Here is a 17,142-nt window from a genome sequence, read left to right on the forward strand (position 1 = left end):
TTTACGGCGCGGGTGCGAGGGCAGGGGTGTTTGGCCGAGCGTGAGCGGCGCGTGTTGATGGAGCGGGTGTGCGAACACGCGCGTCTGCGGAGCGAGTGGGGAGGAAGCGCTCGTGGGGATGGAGAGCGCGAGGGGACCGGGCGTGTTTGGACGCGTGAGTGCGCGGGGCCGGCGTGGGAGCGAGCGTGTCCGTGAGGAGGTGGGTTGGGGAGTGGGCGTGAGATCACGCGTGTTCCTGGGGCGCGTGGGGGTGTGGGGGAACGTGAGGAGCGAGGCCGAGCGCGCGCGTGTCGATGCGAGGCAGCGAGGGCGGGAGCGGGTGTGAGGACACGCGTGTGTGCGCGAGGGAGTGGAGTGTTTGGGTGAGTGGCGGTCTGGGGGCGCGCGTGCGGGGAGTGGCCGCGGCGGGCGGGGGCGGCGGGGCGCGAGCCGCGCGGGCGCCCACGGGGCCGCCGACTGGTTTTTGTCTGCGAGGCGCAGCTCGGCGGCGGGCTTTTCGGATCCAGAGCCCTCTCCCGCGGCTGGGCGCGGGGAGAGGGCGGGGGATAGGGGCCCCTCGGCGGGAAGTTGGGGGGGGGGGCAGACAGGTGTCCCTCGGCGGGGAGAGGGCGGGGGACAGGTGCCCCTTGGCGGCGGGGGAGGGCAGGTGCCCCCTCTGCGAGTAGCGGGGACAGGTGCTCGCCCCCTCGGCGGGGAAAGGGGGCACAGGTGCCCCTCGGCGGGGAGGAGGGGGAGACAGGTGCCCACTCAGCGGGGCGCGAGGAGAAGGCGGAGAACAGGTGCTCCTTGGCGGGGACTGTGGGGCACTGGTACCCCTCGGCGGGGAGAGTTGGGGCAGGTGCCCCCTCGGCAGGGAGAGAGGCGGGGAAAGGGGACGGGATAGGTTCCGTTTCTGCGGGGGGTGGGGGGGGGGAAGGGAGAGGGCCCAAGACTGGTGTCCCCTCCGCGGGAAGAGAAGATCCGGAAAGGAGCCCCTTTCGCGGGGAGAGGAGAGAAGGGTCGGGACGTGTGCCCCTTCCGCGGGGCGCTGGGAAAGGGGCCGGGACAGCACCGAGCTCGGCCCCAGGCGCCTCTGCGGGACTAGGCGGTTGGAGGCTGCCTTTCCTAAGCAAGCCAATGGAGTGAATGAACGTCTTATTAATCTGTGCGTAGAACCGGCGGGGAAAGTTGGTTGAGTTCAGAGACTAAGAGGTTTGGAAGAACTCGCGAGTTTGGCTTAACCTGCAGACCAGGACAGGAGAGGCACAGTGACCCTTGCTTCCACCAGCCACTCTCAGATGGGCTGGAATACAGACTCCGTGTGGCCTTCTTGCACTTAGAGGATCTCCCGTGGTTTGATTTAGGTAGTGCACAACTTTAAGAGGTGGCTGTGATGGCATTCAGATGTTGAGACTTTTTCAATCTCCATAGGTCTCTGTAGGCATCAAAACAAATTTCCGAAACTGCAGTGCTCTTGCAAAGCGTCTTCTTAAATCAACTCGTTCACCAGGGAATGATGACAATTTTAGTCTATTTTATATTTTGTCCACTATTGCTTGGTATGATTTCTGCTGATTAACCTGAAGTGTCTAATTAGCAAAGCAGATTCAGTGAACGTGAGAAGTGCTCTTAAATATCACAGAAGAGCCTCACGTATTTGTTTGGTTGTGTGCATTCTGTTTCTTTCACCAGTGAAGCCAAACCCTGAAATTTTAAAATTGTGCTCCCCCCCCCCCCCCAAATTTTGTCATATGTGGTCAGGTGGCTCGCTGTGTGTAAAGGAGTTCTTTTTTCTTTCTGCATGAAGGAATTTTACAGAGTTTTCCTAGAGAAACTGTGTTGTATTGGAGGAACTACTGCCTGGGAACGCGATAGAAATACATGAAGCGGTAGCATTTTTCATGGTGTGTGTTTATGGGAAAATATTATTTTAAGACCAACATTAGACAATAGCAAATAAGCTTATGTGTATTCTTTTCCTTGTATAGATTTAGGGAGTAATAATGTTTAATGTTCTAGAAAATAACACTTATTTACAGGATATGTGTTTCCCAAATAAATGTAGCCTAGGAGTGCAAAAGGGAAGGAGCTCCGGTGTGAATATCTAAGGGGCCTCTGTTCAGTCATCCTGATTAATTACTAATTCCCTTGCAAACAATCAAAGTGGAAACACAGTATTTAATGCAGTGGTGAATAACAACAGTGTACTATTTAAAGAGTTGTTTAAATCAACTTTTCTGCTTCTGCCAGGCACACACATGGATACATGGTTGTTTTCTCTAGGACTCTGCTGGGCCATCTTGTCCATATTAGCAGCTGTCGCCGCTGCAGTGTATTCATGTTGGACTGTTCTAGAGAGCATAGGCATAGAGAGCAGGTGGAACTGAGGGTTGTTTTTTTTTTACTTCGTGTCAGATAGCGATGTTAAAGAATCCGCTGACGTTGAGCACCTCCCCCCGCCCTCCACCCCAATGAAAGCTGTGAAGCCCATAGTGACGGCTAAGGTTCGGGTGCTCTCTCAAAGCCCTCATCTGGCAGCGCAGGGAATGTGCCTTTGGGGGATCTAGAGTTAACTCTGGGCACCATCATGATTTTGCTGCTGTCTTAATCATTGCTGTTGGGAACTTCCGAAGCTGCAGAAATGTGCTTGTAGGCCGCCGTTTTTAAACATTTAAGGCAGAATGGTTAGTACATTTATCTAAAACACAACTTTAGGAATCACCCAGAAAGGTCAGTAAAGACCATTTTGTTAAACTTGGCACAGTGCTCTAGCTGGTGCGGTGGTTTCTGGAAGTCCTTTATTCTTATTTCCCGCCCCTCTTCCAACTGTTCATTGTGTATCCGTCATGTCTTCTCAAATTTAAAGGGCATTGCTTTCTCTGGCTTCCAGTGGCTGAATATTTGTATACCATCGATCTTTTCAAAAAGACTCTCTTAGTGGTGCCAAGTTTTCATTGTTAAATACCAACCACGGTATCCTGTCGCGGTACACAAGCCGACGATTTGGGAACGTATTTCAGTTATATATCGCTTTGCCAACATGTGATGCAGTTTGTGTAAACCTCACCTGTTTTTTTTTTTTCTTTTAAGTGATTTAAGGGAGCTTACAGAGATGCAGGCATACCTCGCTCTGTTGTGCTGCTCTGTGTCACACGTCACTGATCAGGCACGTTTTACAAAGTGAAGGTTTGTGGCCACCCTGCTCAGGAAGGAGGGAGTCGTCAGCACCATTTTCCCCACAGCATTTGGTCCCTTCATGTCTCTGTCACGTTTTGGTAATTCTTGCAATTAAAACTTTTTTTTTTATCATTATTCTATTTGTTAATGGTGACCTGTGATCAGTGATTATGACTGGCTGAACGCTTAACTGATGGTTACCATTTTTTAGCAGCGATTTTTAATTAAGGTATGCAGTTTTTTTAGACGTAATGCTATTGCACACTTAATAGACTATAGTGTGAAAATAAGTTCTATGTGCAGTGAGTTTATCTGACTCGTTTGATGGCGATATTCACTTTATTGTGATGGTCTACAACCAGACCCACAATACCTCCAAGGTATGGCTGTCTATATTACACAGTGAAGCAAGATAAAAATGGATGAAATAAAGAAGGATGAGGCAGAAAGAAAGCGAGGCTCCAGGAAAGCGAAATGTGAAATGGGGGTTCTAATGAGGTTAGTAACATTCATTGCATCAAATCTCATGTACTTTCTGGAGGCAGGCCGTAAAGTGCATTCTGGGCTTTCTGGCAAGCACAGACATGATGTAGGGCTCACTTTGTCTTTCTCACACCTGACATGGATTTTCTTAAATTCCATGTAAGATCTGACAGCCCACCAAGACTTTTGTGTGGTGACGGGAGAAGCCCAGACGGGATGCACTGAATGACATTGAAGGCCGTGTGTCCCTATTAGTCACATTTAACAAGTGCCGGGGAGCCTGCTGTGGGTGTCAGCACCTAATAGCATGAAGATTGGAGATAGCTCATGATCGTGAAGACCATCACAGACGGTCTTGTCCCCATCCTGCGTGGATTGCCCTGAAGTCAAAGTCAAATGACGATCTTCCTTTGCTTTTCTCTGGCACTGTCTGGGCAGGGGTTAACGCACAGCAGGCAGGCAAGGAGATGCCTTTACTGTCAGGAAATAGTTACGCTCCCCCACCCCCACCCCCGCCCCAAGCAGTGTAGCACAGAGGCTTGTTATAACCATGGTACCATACTTTGTAAATAGTGTCTTCGCCCTTTTTTTTTTTTTTTTTAAACCATTGGGAGTGAGTGCGTTAACAATGCCTATATGATTTTCCTTGATGCTTTATTTCAGGAAAGCTCCTTTCGTGTGCTAACACGTTTTACTTTTGAAAATACCATGGTTCCTATAAATGGTTTAATTTTACATTGTCTTGTCAAGCACCGGACATAGAGCATAGCTTTAGACGTGTGACATATAGGAAGATCGATCAGTGAACACATTTTTTTAAAGTACCAGTTGTATGTCAACTGTTAAGCAGATTATAACATTATTATTACTTTGAAGAAGGTAAAGTATGGAAGGAATTTAAGAGTACATGTTCATAGGAGTTAAGCTAGTGATGCTAAACTTCTGTAACATTTTTGTAATATTGAAAGTAATGGGAAATAACCTAAGTTCTTCCAAATACATTAAATTAACATTCATCAGCTGCCAGGACTAACTAGTCTCTCCGTAACTGTCCCCTTTCTTCTGCCTGCCATTGACCAGCCTCCGAATCTGGCCCCACTCTCTTAGCCAGCCTTCCCGTGTGCCCTGACAACAACTCAATATTCTAAATTCTCTGAGCCTAACTCAAGTCTTGTCTCATCAGACGCCTTTTCCCTCACCTCCCAGCTTAGATTATCGGCTCCTTGTGGGGGCAGGGAGGCACGTCAACTCTTCCCTTCCCTGCTCCACCTAGCGTAACGAAGCCTGGGAGCTGGAGTTTCGTAACCACTGCCCGCTGACAAGCTGACACGTGTAGTGTGACTTATTGGATACGGCAGGGGGGATGTGATGAGGGTGTGTTTCCTCAGGCCGAGAGCAAACCTGACTGTCACCCTGCTTCTCGCACCAGTTTAGTCTTGTCTGCTAGTCATTTGGACACAGATGCCACACGATCTCCCAGGCAGAGCCGTTCAAAGTCCCTAGGGGATTGGGGTTTTCATGTAAGGGGTCTCGGAGAGTCCTGGCCTGTCCCGTGTAAAATAGCTAGGTCTGACACCTGCATCATCTTTCCGGCTTTCTTACGATTGGCCAGAAGCTTGCCATCTAGGAATGGGTATCGGTAACAGCTGTTTGCTTTAATATACTACAGTAGGATGAGTACCAGGGTGTTTTGTTTTGTTTTGTTTTTTCCAGCTCTACCACTCAGTAAGTGAGAAATCTCAGGGAAGTCACCTTGTATCTCTGCATCAGGGCCTTACCTGTTTTCTAAATCTATGAGGAGTGATTCAGGAAATTAATGTAGTGGTCAGCATCCTCACTTTTTAAAATCAGAGTACCTGGTATGGGATTTGGGAAGTTTTTGTTTCAGGGGCACATGCACACATGCGTGTATGGGTGTGTGTGTGTGTGTGTGTGTGTGTGTGTGTGTGTGTACTGGGTTCTGATTCTTTCTCTGGGACACAGTCAAAAACTACTGAAAGCCCCTGGACCAGAGAATTTCTGAGTTCTCTTTAAATCTTAGTGTTCTACAGCGATTCTCTTCCATGGGATGTGTCTGTTACAACAGTTGATTTGGCAGTAACCTAAGGCTGCACGAGCGTAGATAACCGCCGTGGGTACAGAATTCAACGGCAGATGGTCTCCAGCGAGACTGGAGTGCAGAATTGTCTTTTTCTGATTTCTTCAGGTAATCAAAATGCTTCAAAAAAGCATGACGGCTTATTTCCATCACAACTTTCCCCATGTTTTACAGAGAGATTCCAATGATACTTTGGCACTACCGAGGTACAGGTGATTAATATTTGACTATTTTTTTGTTTGTAAATGGGAGCAGACTTTCCCAGTATTCATTTAGTGAAAGGATCCACATTTCAATTAGTAGAGTCACCTTACAGTCCTCTGCAAGTAACAGAACTCCAACTCAGACGGGCTAAAGCATAAAAGGGAATTTATTGACTTTTAGGAGATCTGGTTTTGGAGTTATCTTCAGGCACAACTGGTTCCAGATGCTCAAGTGATATCCTTAGGGACCCATCTCCCCCTCTGTTGACTCTACTCTCTTCTATGTTGATTTGACTCTCATTTCCACAGCATAGCGGGATGGACTCCTCAAAGCTCCAGGTTTATATTTTGCCAATTTAGCAAACGTATCCGGGAAAACAGCGCGTCTCTGTCAGTTGTTCCGGGAAATGTTCTGTTCTTGGCTCAGCTGGACTCATGTGTCCAATCACTGGAATAGAAGGAGGCCGTACTCTCGTTAGCAAGGCCTGACTCTCCCTCCCTGGGAACAAGTGTTGGGGTCAGCACTACCTGAACTCTGCAGAGGACAGGAGCATCTCCCAAAGGAGAAACAAGGGAGGCTAGCCAGGCATCTGGGAGGAAGCCGGTACTTTGTGATGTTCAGCCTCGATGGTCACGTTCCTAAAGAAAGCACCATTCATCCTGAAACCACAGAAACTCGTCATCAGGAGGAGTCCGTGATTTTATCCTCATGGTCTCATCTTAAAGAAGACACCAGAACCCTCACCTTTTATTAGGTGCTGACTAACAGTTCCTAGGACCATTTTCAGAAAATGTGATTCAAGTCCTTAATATACTATACACTGTGGTTTGGATTAATCCATAAAGAATTCATTTAAATATCCTTTTGTTTTTTCTAATGAAAGAAACCATTCATTCTACTCCAGCCAGAATCCATCCCCTGGCGTGTGTGTGTGTGTGTGTGTGTGTGTGTGTGTGTGTGTGTGTGTGTGTGTGAGAAAGATGTTTTATCTAATAGTGTAAAAAAATAGGAAGTGCCCAGACTGAAACTGATGGTGTTCTAAAAACTTACAAGTCAATTGAATAATATTTCCCGGATAAACAGTACAACAAATGGTAAGTATGTTCCCAGGCTTGCCTGAGAAGGGAAACCTTTTGAACCCATGATAGATACTCAGCATTTATAGGAGAAAAATATTAAAATAATACAAGTGCATGTATGTATCACATTATATACTGTAAAACACTGAACTGTATAATCTACATAATATATAGCCTACACTTACATGTTCCAGAATAGATGAGTGAACTTGATAATTTTCATATTAAATGATGTCACTCAAATATACATGTAAAATAACTTCAGTAAATAGAACTTTTTTGCGAAGTTTTTTTTCTTAATTTTTCAAGTTTATGTACGTATTTTGAGAGAGCGTGTGAACAGGGAGGGGGCAGAGAGAGAGGGAGAGAGGGAATCCCAAGCAGGCTCCACTCTGTCAGCACAGAGCCTGACATAGGGCTTGAACTCACAAACCGTGAGATCATGACCTGAGCCGAAATCAAGAATCGATGCTTAACCGACTGAGCCACCCAGGCTCCCCTTTGGTGAAGATTCTTAATTTTTTTTTAATATTTATTATTTGAGAAAGACACAGAGAGCAAGCAGGGAAGGAGCGAGAGGGAGGGAGACACAGAATCTGAAGCAGGCTCCAGGCTCCGAGCTGCCAGCACAGAGCCCGACGCGGGGCTCGAACCCACAGACTGCGAGATCATGACCTGAGCCGAAGTCGGCCGCCCAGCTGACTAAGCCACCCAGGCGCCCCAATGAAGATTCTTAATTCATAGGGTAGAACTCAGAATGGTCCTCTGAAATTACAAAGACTAGGTCTCCAACTTTTTGGAAGAAAGAAATTTAAGTTTCTTGATAACATAACCCTAACGTTATTCTTATTATCAATTGTAATTGAAATCTTATTTTTACTCTCAAATGGCACAAAGAGAAGAGAGAGTTGAGAGAAGCCCTTCTGAGGTATCTTGAAGGCTGGAACAGCGGGAGGGACGGACGGTGTGGGTTGGGGAGGTGGTTGTGTGTGACAGAACGAACCATCAGAGGAACCATCGGACCAGTTCCTGGGTGACGCTCACCCTTGACCCACATAACTTTATCCAGGTCCGTGGCCGGTTGGCGTGGCGCCTGTGCCCTGCCTGGTGAGTGAAGAAGGAAGATGAAGCGTGTGGTCCAGGGACTTCCTCACCAGGGACCGACTGTATCGGGGTGCTCTTTAGGACTAGTGTCAGTCCCTAACCTCTTCTGTGGGAACATGGGTTACAGGAAATGCTTATAATAAGCTCTCCTCGCCCCATGCCGGAAGGTTCAGATACGTTTAGGAAGCATGCCTACTGGCTCTCCGCCAGCAATTTCTAGCTCCTGTAAGCATGTTAGGGTTCAGAAAAAGTCCTACATTAACGAAATGCACATGTATTTAGTTGTGTTTAACCTAGGAATCCCAAAACATCCTGACACGGCATTTTGTCGCTGTGGTCTCCTGAGTGACCTCTCATGGAAAATGTTCCACAGCACGCAGTTTGGGAAACGCTTCAGTGGACCATCCCCACAGCACCGTCCTGAGCCTGGAACCCACGCCCCCGCCCCGTGGGTCTGGGAGTCCCCTGATACTGAATGTACACTTTTGTGCATGTGTACTTTTCTAGGAAAGGGTTTGTAGCTTTCATCACTGAGAGCCCGTGAACAAGTTCTTTTCTAACAAGGGAGGTCCAGCTTCTGTACGTTTCGTGTCAGCCTAGGGACGTTACTCAGCAGGCACGGTGGGCACTCAGAGGTGGCTCAGGGACGCCGAGGGTGTCGACTGGTAAGCAGGCGGCTGACTAGTCAATTATTAGGCTTATTGTCGAGTAGGTTTAAACACTGGCAGCTACTCCCTTTCCAACGAGAATTGTGGAAAGAAATTACTTTTGCAGAGCACAGCCTTATCATTACACTCTGGATTATTCCCAAACGAGACGACGTATTATTTCATTAGAGTAAAAAGGTTTTTTTTGTTTTTGTTTTTGTTTTTTTTAAGTTAAGAGCCACTGACCTGTAGAAGAGAAATCCTTTTAGAGCTCCTTAATGATAAACTACTAAAAACCAAATAAATGCAGAAAGCTTTTCCTTTAGGAAATTGAAAACCATCAACTCACCTACTTTTAGATGTAAAAATCAGGATCATAAAATACTGTTCAGGGAAGAGTGAGCAGTAAGTAAGAGACATGCATGGAATAGTTGATGGAATTTCCCCTTGACTTAAATCATCAGAGAGCTGTGAAGTCAGACCACATTGGATCTTTGCAGAAGTGCTTCTGTGAAACAGTGTTTTGGTGTCTGTTAATACTAAATGGCAATAAACAATCCTTTCAAACCCAGTTGACTTTATTACAAGGATGTTGAAGTCTGTCCCATCACCTGCTATCCAAAACGACCGACGGGGATCTCGAAACTGCCTCCTGTCTAGTTTCATTTCCCGCATTCAGCCAAATTTGGGACTCACAATGAAGCATTTTGGAGAATCTCATATGTGTTTTCTGTACAATAGCTTTGTGTGAGTTTTACTTTTTGTGAACCTTGGTCTTAATCTGTTATTAATCGTAAGTATTTTTGTCAGCCACCTCAAACAGGCATACCTGGATCCAGGATTGATAGCAGTTAGGGGAGAACAGGGGAGGAAATAAAGACGTTGAGGAGGAATGGATTGAGACGGAAGGGAGATCGGGAAAATAAGGAAGAGGGGAGACCAGGAGATTGTAGGGATGTGTTAGGGGTTTGTGAGGGATACTCCCCACGTTTAGCACCTGCTGTCCTTTGAGTTGGTTATTAATCTTTCTTCCATTATTTAACTGCTCCCTGAATCTTTCGACCAACTATGCTCTGAGTGGGGTGATTAAAGAAGCCTGCTTTGGGGCTTCTGTGAGGACAGTCAGGCAAGGCAACCCCCTCAGCTCTGTGAAATCATGTTGCATCCCCGTTTCGTGGAAAGCACCATACCTCGTTAGCCTTCCCACCTAATCCAAGGGGTGTTGGGATACTGGCCTCAATAGTACATTCATTTAGGCCTCACTGATTGGGAATTTGCAGAAATTTGAAGGTTACTCTGGTCCAGGGGGTAGAGTGTTAACAGGAGGTGTAGCGCACAAGTTACCACCTCCCAAACTCAAAACATCACGAGTGAGTGGCATAATACAGACACGGGAGAGCAGACGGTGGCACATCCTCGTGTGATGTGTAGGCAGACGACCCTGCAGGGATCATGACGCTTCCAAAGAGGAGCTTACTGGTTAAAATTTTTCCAACCCTTAGGTTTCCTCCCTCAGAGAAATACTTTTATTTCTGAATAAGATGTTTAAAATATTGTAACTTGAATTTTTTAAAATGTTTTATTCTCTATTGTCAGGCCTATGATAAATTGCAAAACAGTATTCTTAAATCATTTTGTCTATCAAGACCTACTTTGTAATGTGTCCAGTATTTTAAAGTAATACAGCTATTTCCTTTAAAATATATACATTTCCTTTAAATTTTAAAATACATACATACTTAAAATATATGCATAAAATATATACATTTCCTTTAAAATATATACATTTCCGTCTAGTAACCTGGAAAGGATGTCTTCACCTGTATTTGTTCCAGATTTTTACAAAATCTCACGGCATTATGAAAAAGTGTTATCGGAGTTAATAAACTTTCAAGTTCTAGAACTGAAGTCTCTATGGAGAATCCAGTGTTTACAAAAAAATACGTATGTTTGGAACATCTTGGGCTTGAACTCTCACGAGTAGGCAAGACAGTTGGGAACGTCTGTGCAGATGGCATTCCTGCAGTTCTGAGAGCAAAGCATCGCCAGCAGCAGGCGTCTAAATAATGTATGGAGGAGTTGGAAACAGAGAAGGACTCTTCCAGCTAGAATCCCAAATTCATGGCTTTTCAGATATTGAAAACCACCAGGAACTCAGGGCAAGTAACCTCTATTATGATTAGTAGTATTAGCTAGAAACAGCCAGGATTGTTTCTTCTTTTCTCTAGGTACCAGGTAGCACATCTTACTAGCAAAATTTTTCTTTTTCTTTTTTTTTTTTTAGGATTTTAATTTTTTTTTAAGTCATCTCTACACCCCCAGTGTGGGGCTCGAACTCATGATCCCAAGATCAAGAGTTACATGCTCTACCAACTGAGCCAGCCAGGTGCCCCCCCAAAGTTTTCTTTTTTATGGAGTTTTCAATTCCCCTCCTTTCCCCCTTCTCCCCCCCCCCGCCCCCCATCCCACCCCCGCCGCCAACACTGTCTCCACCTGACCTCGTTCTGGGATGCTACTTCTGAGGTGAAAACTGCCAAATGTAAGAGTTATTGCTGTATACCAGTCTCAATTAGATATTTTGCCTGTTTTCGATTGCCTGGTCCCCGATACATTTGATGGGATTGATTAGGTAAAAGGTAGCCCCGTGAGAAGGGAAAGGACCACTTTTAATAACTTGGCTGGAGAAAAGTGCATCATAGAAATGACTAATGGAAACATATTTTGCTCTGCATGCTGCCCTTCGCCTTGTCCTTCTTAAAACTCACATTCCATATTTCTAACAGGTGAAATTAAGTCACTTATTCAGTAAATCCACGTTGAGAACCTCCTGTGTGCCGGCCATCCCGCTAGGCCTCGGGAGTATCGCAGTGAACAGAACGAGTGTAGCTTCGTAGAGCTCACACGATTTCTCCTTACTTTTCTATCCGACTGAGCTTCTGGAGGTAGAGGCTCACACCTTACTGGTTTTTGTATCCCCGGCGGCCGCTACAACGTCTTGAGTTTTCTTGTTCGCTGTTACCTCTGCAGAACCGTAGCAGACCAGTGCCATAGTGGAGCCTTGGCGAGTAGACCTTTGCGAACGATCCTGCTGTTCCGTAGCTCTTCCCAAAGCATTTTAGGTGTTGGGGAGTTTTTGTCGCTAAAGCCGAGCACCACAGATCAACCTGCTGGTGGCTAATTAAAGTATTCTTGCCTCCTGACACTTCCTGTGCATTTTCTGCGCTGTCAGCTCTTAGGTGTTAGGGTTGTCATTTCCCATTTTCCCGTATGCACTTAAATGCCATTCCACTGTCACACCTTTTTCGCGTCCAGGTGAGGGACATTGTCGCTTGTCCCCGAGTCTCATTACGGCACTTTTTCTTTAAAAACCTCCTTAGTCTGAGTGGTGATATGCTCCCCAGGTCTCCATCCACTCTCCTCTTACTGCTTTAGAACATCTCCGTCTGTGCTTGTGAGATTTCTTCTTTCCACCGTGTGCTGGAACTGTTGAGGCAGTGTCCTCCAAATTTGTGGCTTTTTGAAGTCAGCAAGCCTGAAATGTTCTTCTCTTTCGTAGGCTGTGAAGGTAGGTGTCGAATCTGCGACAGAGGTCCTGATTTCCTTTGCTCTGGCACCAACCAGCTGCAGTTTTACTACGTCGAACTCCAGCTGGATTTGCTGCTTTTCTGACCACACAGTCGGCTCCTGCATGATTTGGGGTGCTCTCGCGTGCTTCCCGCGTGTTGTGATATAGCTGAGCTCCTAGGGCATTCCGCTCAGCCTTAGTGTCCTTGGAGAATAGGTTTGACATCTCTGTCCTCCTGCGCCTCAAGCTCTGGCATTGAAAGAGCTCAAGGGAGAAATCATGACGGGTTTGCTATGCCCCCTTGTAACATTCCGTTTCCTAATCGCTGTTGTTTTAGCAGCATCCTAAACCATTTTCCTTGGCGCTTCCACGACTGAATAGCGTGAAACACAGACCGTGGAGAGGAACGACGAATCCAAAGTCAATGCCAATGAAGAAAGTCTAAGAAGAATTGCTAATTTCCCTTTGTCTTGGCATATAGAGTTGGGGAGTTTTTAAAAAGTGGAGTACGCAGGGTGGTGTTTTTTTTTTTCCCCTAAGGCTAAATTTAGCCATTGCTTTGGAAAATCAGAGTGGTACAGCCTGTGCCTTATCTCTGTCCGGCCCTTACCCTTCCCTTTGCACTTGGACATCTTAAATGGCTTGCTGGAGAGGACAGCTTAATGTGCTCTGGTGGCCCCATTTATTCTGGGAAGGAATTAAGTGACTTCATTTTCCCTGCCTTTCCGAGCTTCCTGAAAAATTTAGGAGACTTCCTAAGCAGCAGTCCCTACAGAAATAGTTCAAGTCATACCTCCTTTTGCTTCATGAGCTTCTCCTGCCAGCGTGGCCAAGAGCTGCAAATGGAATGAGAGACAGTCTCTCGTTCCCAATCCAAATAGCAACAGGAGGGCACATGTGCACTTGAGCTACAAATAACGCGTTTTAAAATAGCAGGTGGTATTTGATGATTGCTCCTTCATTCATTTACCTGCCAAGGCAAAACTTTCTCTTCTACTCTGGCAACAAGGTGACTCCAATAGAGCAATTGTGGCAACAGGTTCTCGTGTTTGCAGGTATTATTTGTTAGCTGATTTTCAGGTGTTCAGGTCCATGCATACCTCACGAGGCTGTTCTAGAAAGTGTTTTTTTTTTTTTTTAAGACACTAAAAATGTCCTGTTTATACAACAACCCAACCTGACAAACTTGGGAAGTGCTTTTGTTACAAACTACAGACACTCCTTCCACAAGATGTGCGCCCAGCCCTTTGTGTCCCAGAGATCCCATTTGGCCAGGGGAAGGTAGGCACATATGAAAGAAGGGGGGGGAGGGTCTGTATTTTTAACGTGAAGCTCAGTGGATAACGAGTGACGTTGCTATGAAACCACAGTTTGTGTCTGTAAAGAAGTCAGCTGTGTCTCAGCTCTTCTGCCAGAGTCTCGCACCGACACACTGCAGTGACGTCACTTCCTCACCTGAGCTGAAAGGAAGCAGCAGCCAGCCAAGGAGACCCCTAGAGCTTTCTCGTGTGCTTTCAAGTCAGTTCCATTGGGTTGTGATCATTCTGACCAGTCTGTCCACCGGACCAAGTGGTAGATTACTGATGGGTCCACAGCCACCTGGAGTCCACTGGGGCTGACAGAGGTGGCTCAGAGCCCTTGCCCCAGAGTTTGGATGACGTCAGTAAGTCAGCTTCCAGAAGAAGCTTGCATTAGAAAATAACAATTCTTTTCCACTGACGGAGCACCCACTCTGTATCTGGTGCCAGGGATCCAAGCAAGCTCCCTGCTTTCAGAAAGCTCCCTCTGGTAGAAATGGCCCATACAGGAAAACGACTCGGCATTCGTTTGCTAAGTACCATTAGGACCCAGGGCAAGAGAGGAAGGTTCACCGGGCACAGTGGAAAGAGCATGGATCTGGAGTCCTGCCTGTGTTCAAATCCCTGCCCTGATACTTACAAGCAGCATGACCTTGGGCAAGCAACACATGGCCGAGCTTCAGCTTCTTCATCTGTAGAATGAAGAGGAAAAGCTTTCTTTCATTTTTTTTTTTTTTGAGGACTAGAAACAATACATTTGCAACGGCCCACTGTAGATGTTCAGTAATAATACTGAAGTGATGTGTAAGCCACACTCTGAAGAACAGACAGCTCACCAGGTGGACGCGGGAAGAAGTCGGCATGCCCAAAGGTCTAAAGGTACATCAAACTCACGGTGGACTGAAGAAGAGTGAGTGATGAGAGAGTCCCTGAAAAGTAACCCGAGACAGTCGGTAAAGAGTATTCTTTGCCATGCCAAAGATCTTCAATCTTATTTTGTAGGTCGAAGGGGCGGGATTTAAGTTTTTAAAACTAGATTATCGACATCATGTCAGAAACTTGCCCTAGGGTGTATTGCTCAATGCGGCCCAGAAAATGTGTTAGCTTCCAAGACTTACAGAGAGGGAATCTAGAGGAAACAGTAGGTACAGCTGAGTGCTAAGAGCCTGGGAAGTCTGGCCAGTAGCTGCTTTCCTGAAGTAGACACTTTCTTACATCAGATCCTCAAATACTTGGGATCCTGCACTTTTATAGAAGCAAGTGCCAAACTTTTCTAAACTTAGAACACACTGTGGGAAGTCCGACTTCATCAAAGTTTCTCTGTCTTTAAAATTTCGGTATTGTTTCGGAACGTTTCATTCTTAGGGAAATATTAATTTGGGACATTTTAAAACGGGTCCCTTTGAGGGTTGGGAATCCCTGTCAAAGAAAGATGAAAAGATGACCCGTGACTGCTGCTGTGCTGTGTGACACGGGAGGCTGGGACACGGTGAGCCCAGCATGGGAAAAGGGGATATGAAGCCTCAGCAAACCATTCAGTGACCCTCGGGCCGGTGACTGGCTGGAAATGTTCCTTCATCTTGACCTTTGTAATACTCAGAGCTGTTCTGGGATTATGAGTATTTTTTCTGTATGTTTTGTAATATTGTTGGGAAGCTCTAAGAACTGGAGTATAACAGTAGTCGTCGAATAAACTACTGTGATAGGTTCTGAACCTGTATTTTTGAGTTGCAGAAATCAGGCCTACAGGTTTCTTTTTTGTAGTTTAATACATCAGTAAAGATTTCAGTATTTAATACACGGGTTTATTATATCTAAGTAACCCCTAGTTATCTTACCTACATTTAAAGTACCCCCCAGAAGGCTAGAATGGGCACCGCAGTGCTCTGTTAGAGGTAGGGATGTCCGTATGGACTCACATTTATTTTATTCCAGCGTATTATAGATAGATTCAGAACAATTGTAGATGTGTGTGCATACATGGGTTGTACTTACGTGTGTTGCCTTGCTCTTTCCGCTGGGAGGGCCTAGCAGCGGTGAGACGCCCCAGGAGCAGCGAGCACACCCAGCAGCCAGACCTTGGCCTCTAAATGCCATCCTCCAATAAAAGAAACCAGGGCTCCTTAGAGAGATTGCTGACTCTAGGGCTGGGACAGGGAAAATAAAAGAGGAGTCCGGGCATCTTATAATGCCAGAAAGTAAGGAAGTACTCGAAAAAGAAGGGAAGAGGCTGGGGGTATGTCAGAGGGACACAGAAGCCAGCCTGAAAGATCTCCCAGTGGCCAAAGCCGGGACAGTTTGAGCAATAAGCTAACCTAGTATTGGATTGTGACCAAAGTGTAAAGTGTTTGTGGATATAAATAAATGGCTTATATGGATACAAACAAACTCAGAAAGACAGATCTTCCTTATAGGAGCACTCCAAATAATATATGTGGATACTCCCACCCACATCCACAAGGTAGAGCTTTATTCCCTTTTCCTTGAGTGTGGGCTGGACTCACTGACGTACTTCCAAACAATAGAGTATGGAAACAGAAGAATTGTGACTTTATCAGAGCAAACCTGGCAGACCCTACCTGCACCAAAGATCAGGGTCCGCATGAGCAGGACATCAGACACTACCCGTGTCATATGACGAGCCCTTGCCTCTGTGATATTCTTCCTGAAAATTCATGACTCCCGTCCGATCATTAGAAAACACATCAGACTACCTGAATAGAGGGACATCTACAAAGCACGTGTCCGGTGTTCCTCAAAACCACGGACGCTGTGAAAATAAGGGCCATAGAGAAGATCGCCACAGCCGAGGAGAGGAAGGGCGTGGAACAGCCAGAGGTGGCGTGGCGCCTGCAGCTGGATCCCAGAGCTGAAAAGGGACGTTAACTGTCACAGCAAGTCTGTTTCAAGTCTGTAGCTGAGCTCGTCGTGACGTACCAGTGAGTGTCTGAGTTTTGACGGGTGCACTGTGGATCCGTGAGATGTCGGTGTTAAGGGAAACCAGACAAAGGGTTTATGGGAGGCATACTACTGCAACTCATCTGTAAATCTAAAAGTATCCAAAATTTTCAAAAATGCATTTTTTAGGGGCTCCTGGCAGGCTTGGCCAGTGGAGCATGCAACTCTTGATCTTGGGGGTGTGATTTCAAGTCCCACGTTGGGTGTGGAGGTTACTTAAAAATCTTTAAGATGCCTTTAAAAAAAAAAGGGGGGGTCCCATTGGTATAACTGGGTAAAGAAAGCCTTACCACTTTAAAAAATGTCCTATAGTAGTTTATCCCATCCCCACGAGGAACAAAAGGATGGTGATATCTCCTCTTTCCACGAGAGAAAATTGAGGTGCAGAGTGGTCATTATTTGAAAGTCACGCGGCCACAGGACTAACCCTGCAGCTCTCGGCTCTGTCCCGTGTTCCTTGCAGCCTGTCACAGCTGCCCGGTCTAAAAATGCCGCTTCTGCTAAAAGGGGTGCGGGACGGGCTCGTGAAGAGGCTGAATGAATCACGAGC

General features: G+C 46.3%; 1 protein-coding gene across 7 annotated transcripts in view; it reads left to right on the forward strand.

Annotated features, from left to right (window-relative positions):
• Positions 1–17,142, forward strand: part of CAMTA1 (calmodulin binding transcription activator 1) — an 848,343-nt gene that overhangs the window by 795,260 nt on the left and 35,941 nt on the right. The window lies entirely within an intron of this gene.

This window comes from Panthera tigris, chromosome C1 (genome assembly GCF_018350195.1).
Source record: "Panthera tigris isolate Pti1 chromosome C1, P.tigris_Pti1_mat1.1, whole genome shotgun sequence".
In the NCBI taxonomy this organism is placed as follows: Eukaryota; Metazoa; Chordata; class Mammalia; order Carnivora; family Felidae; genus Panthera; species Panthera tigris.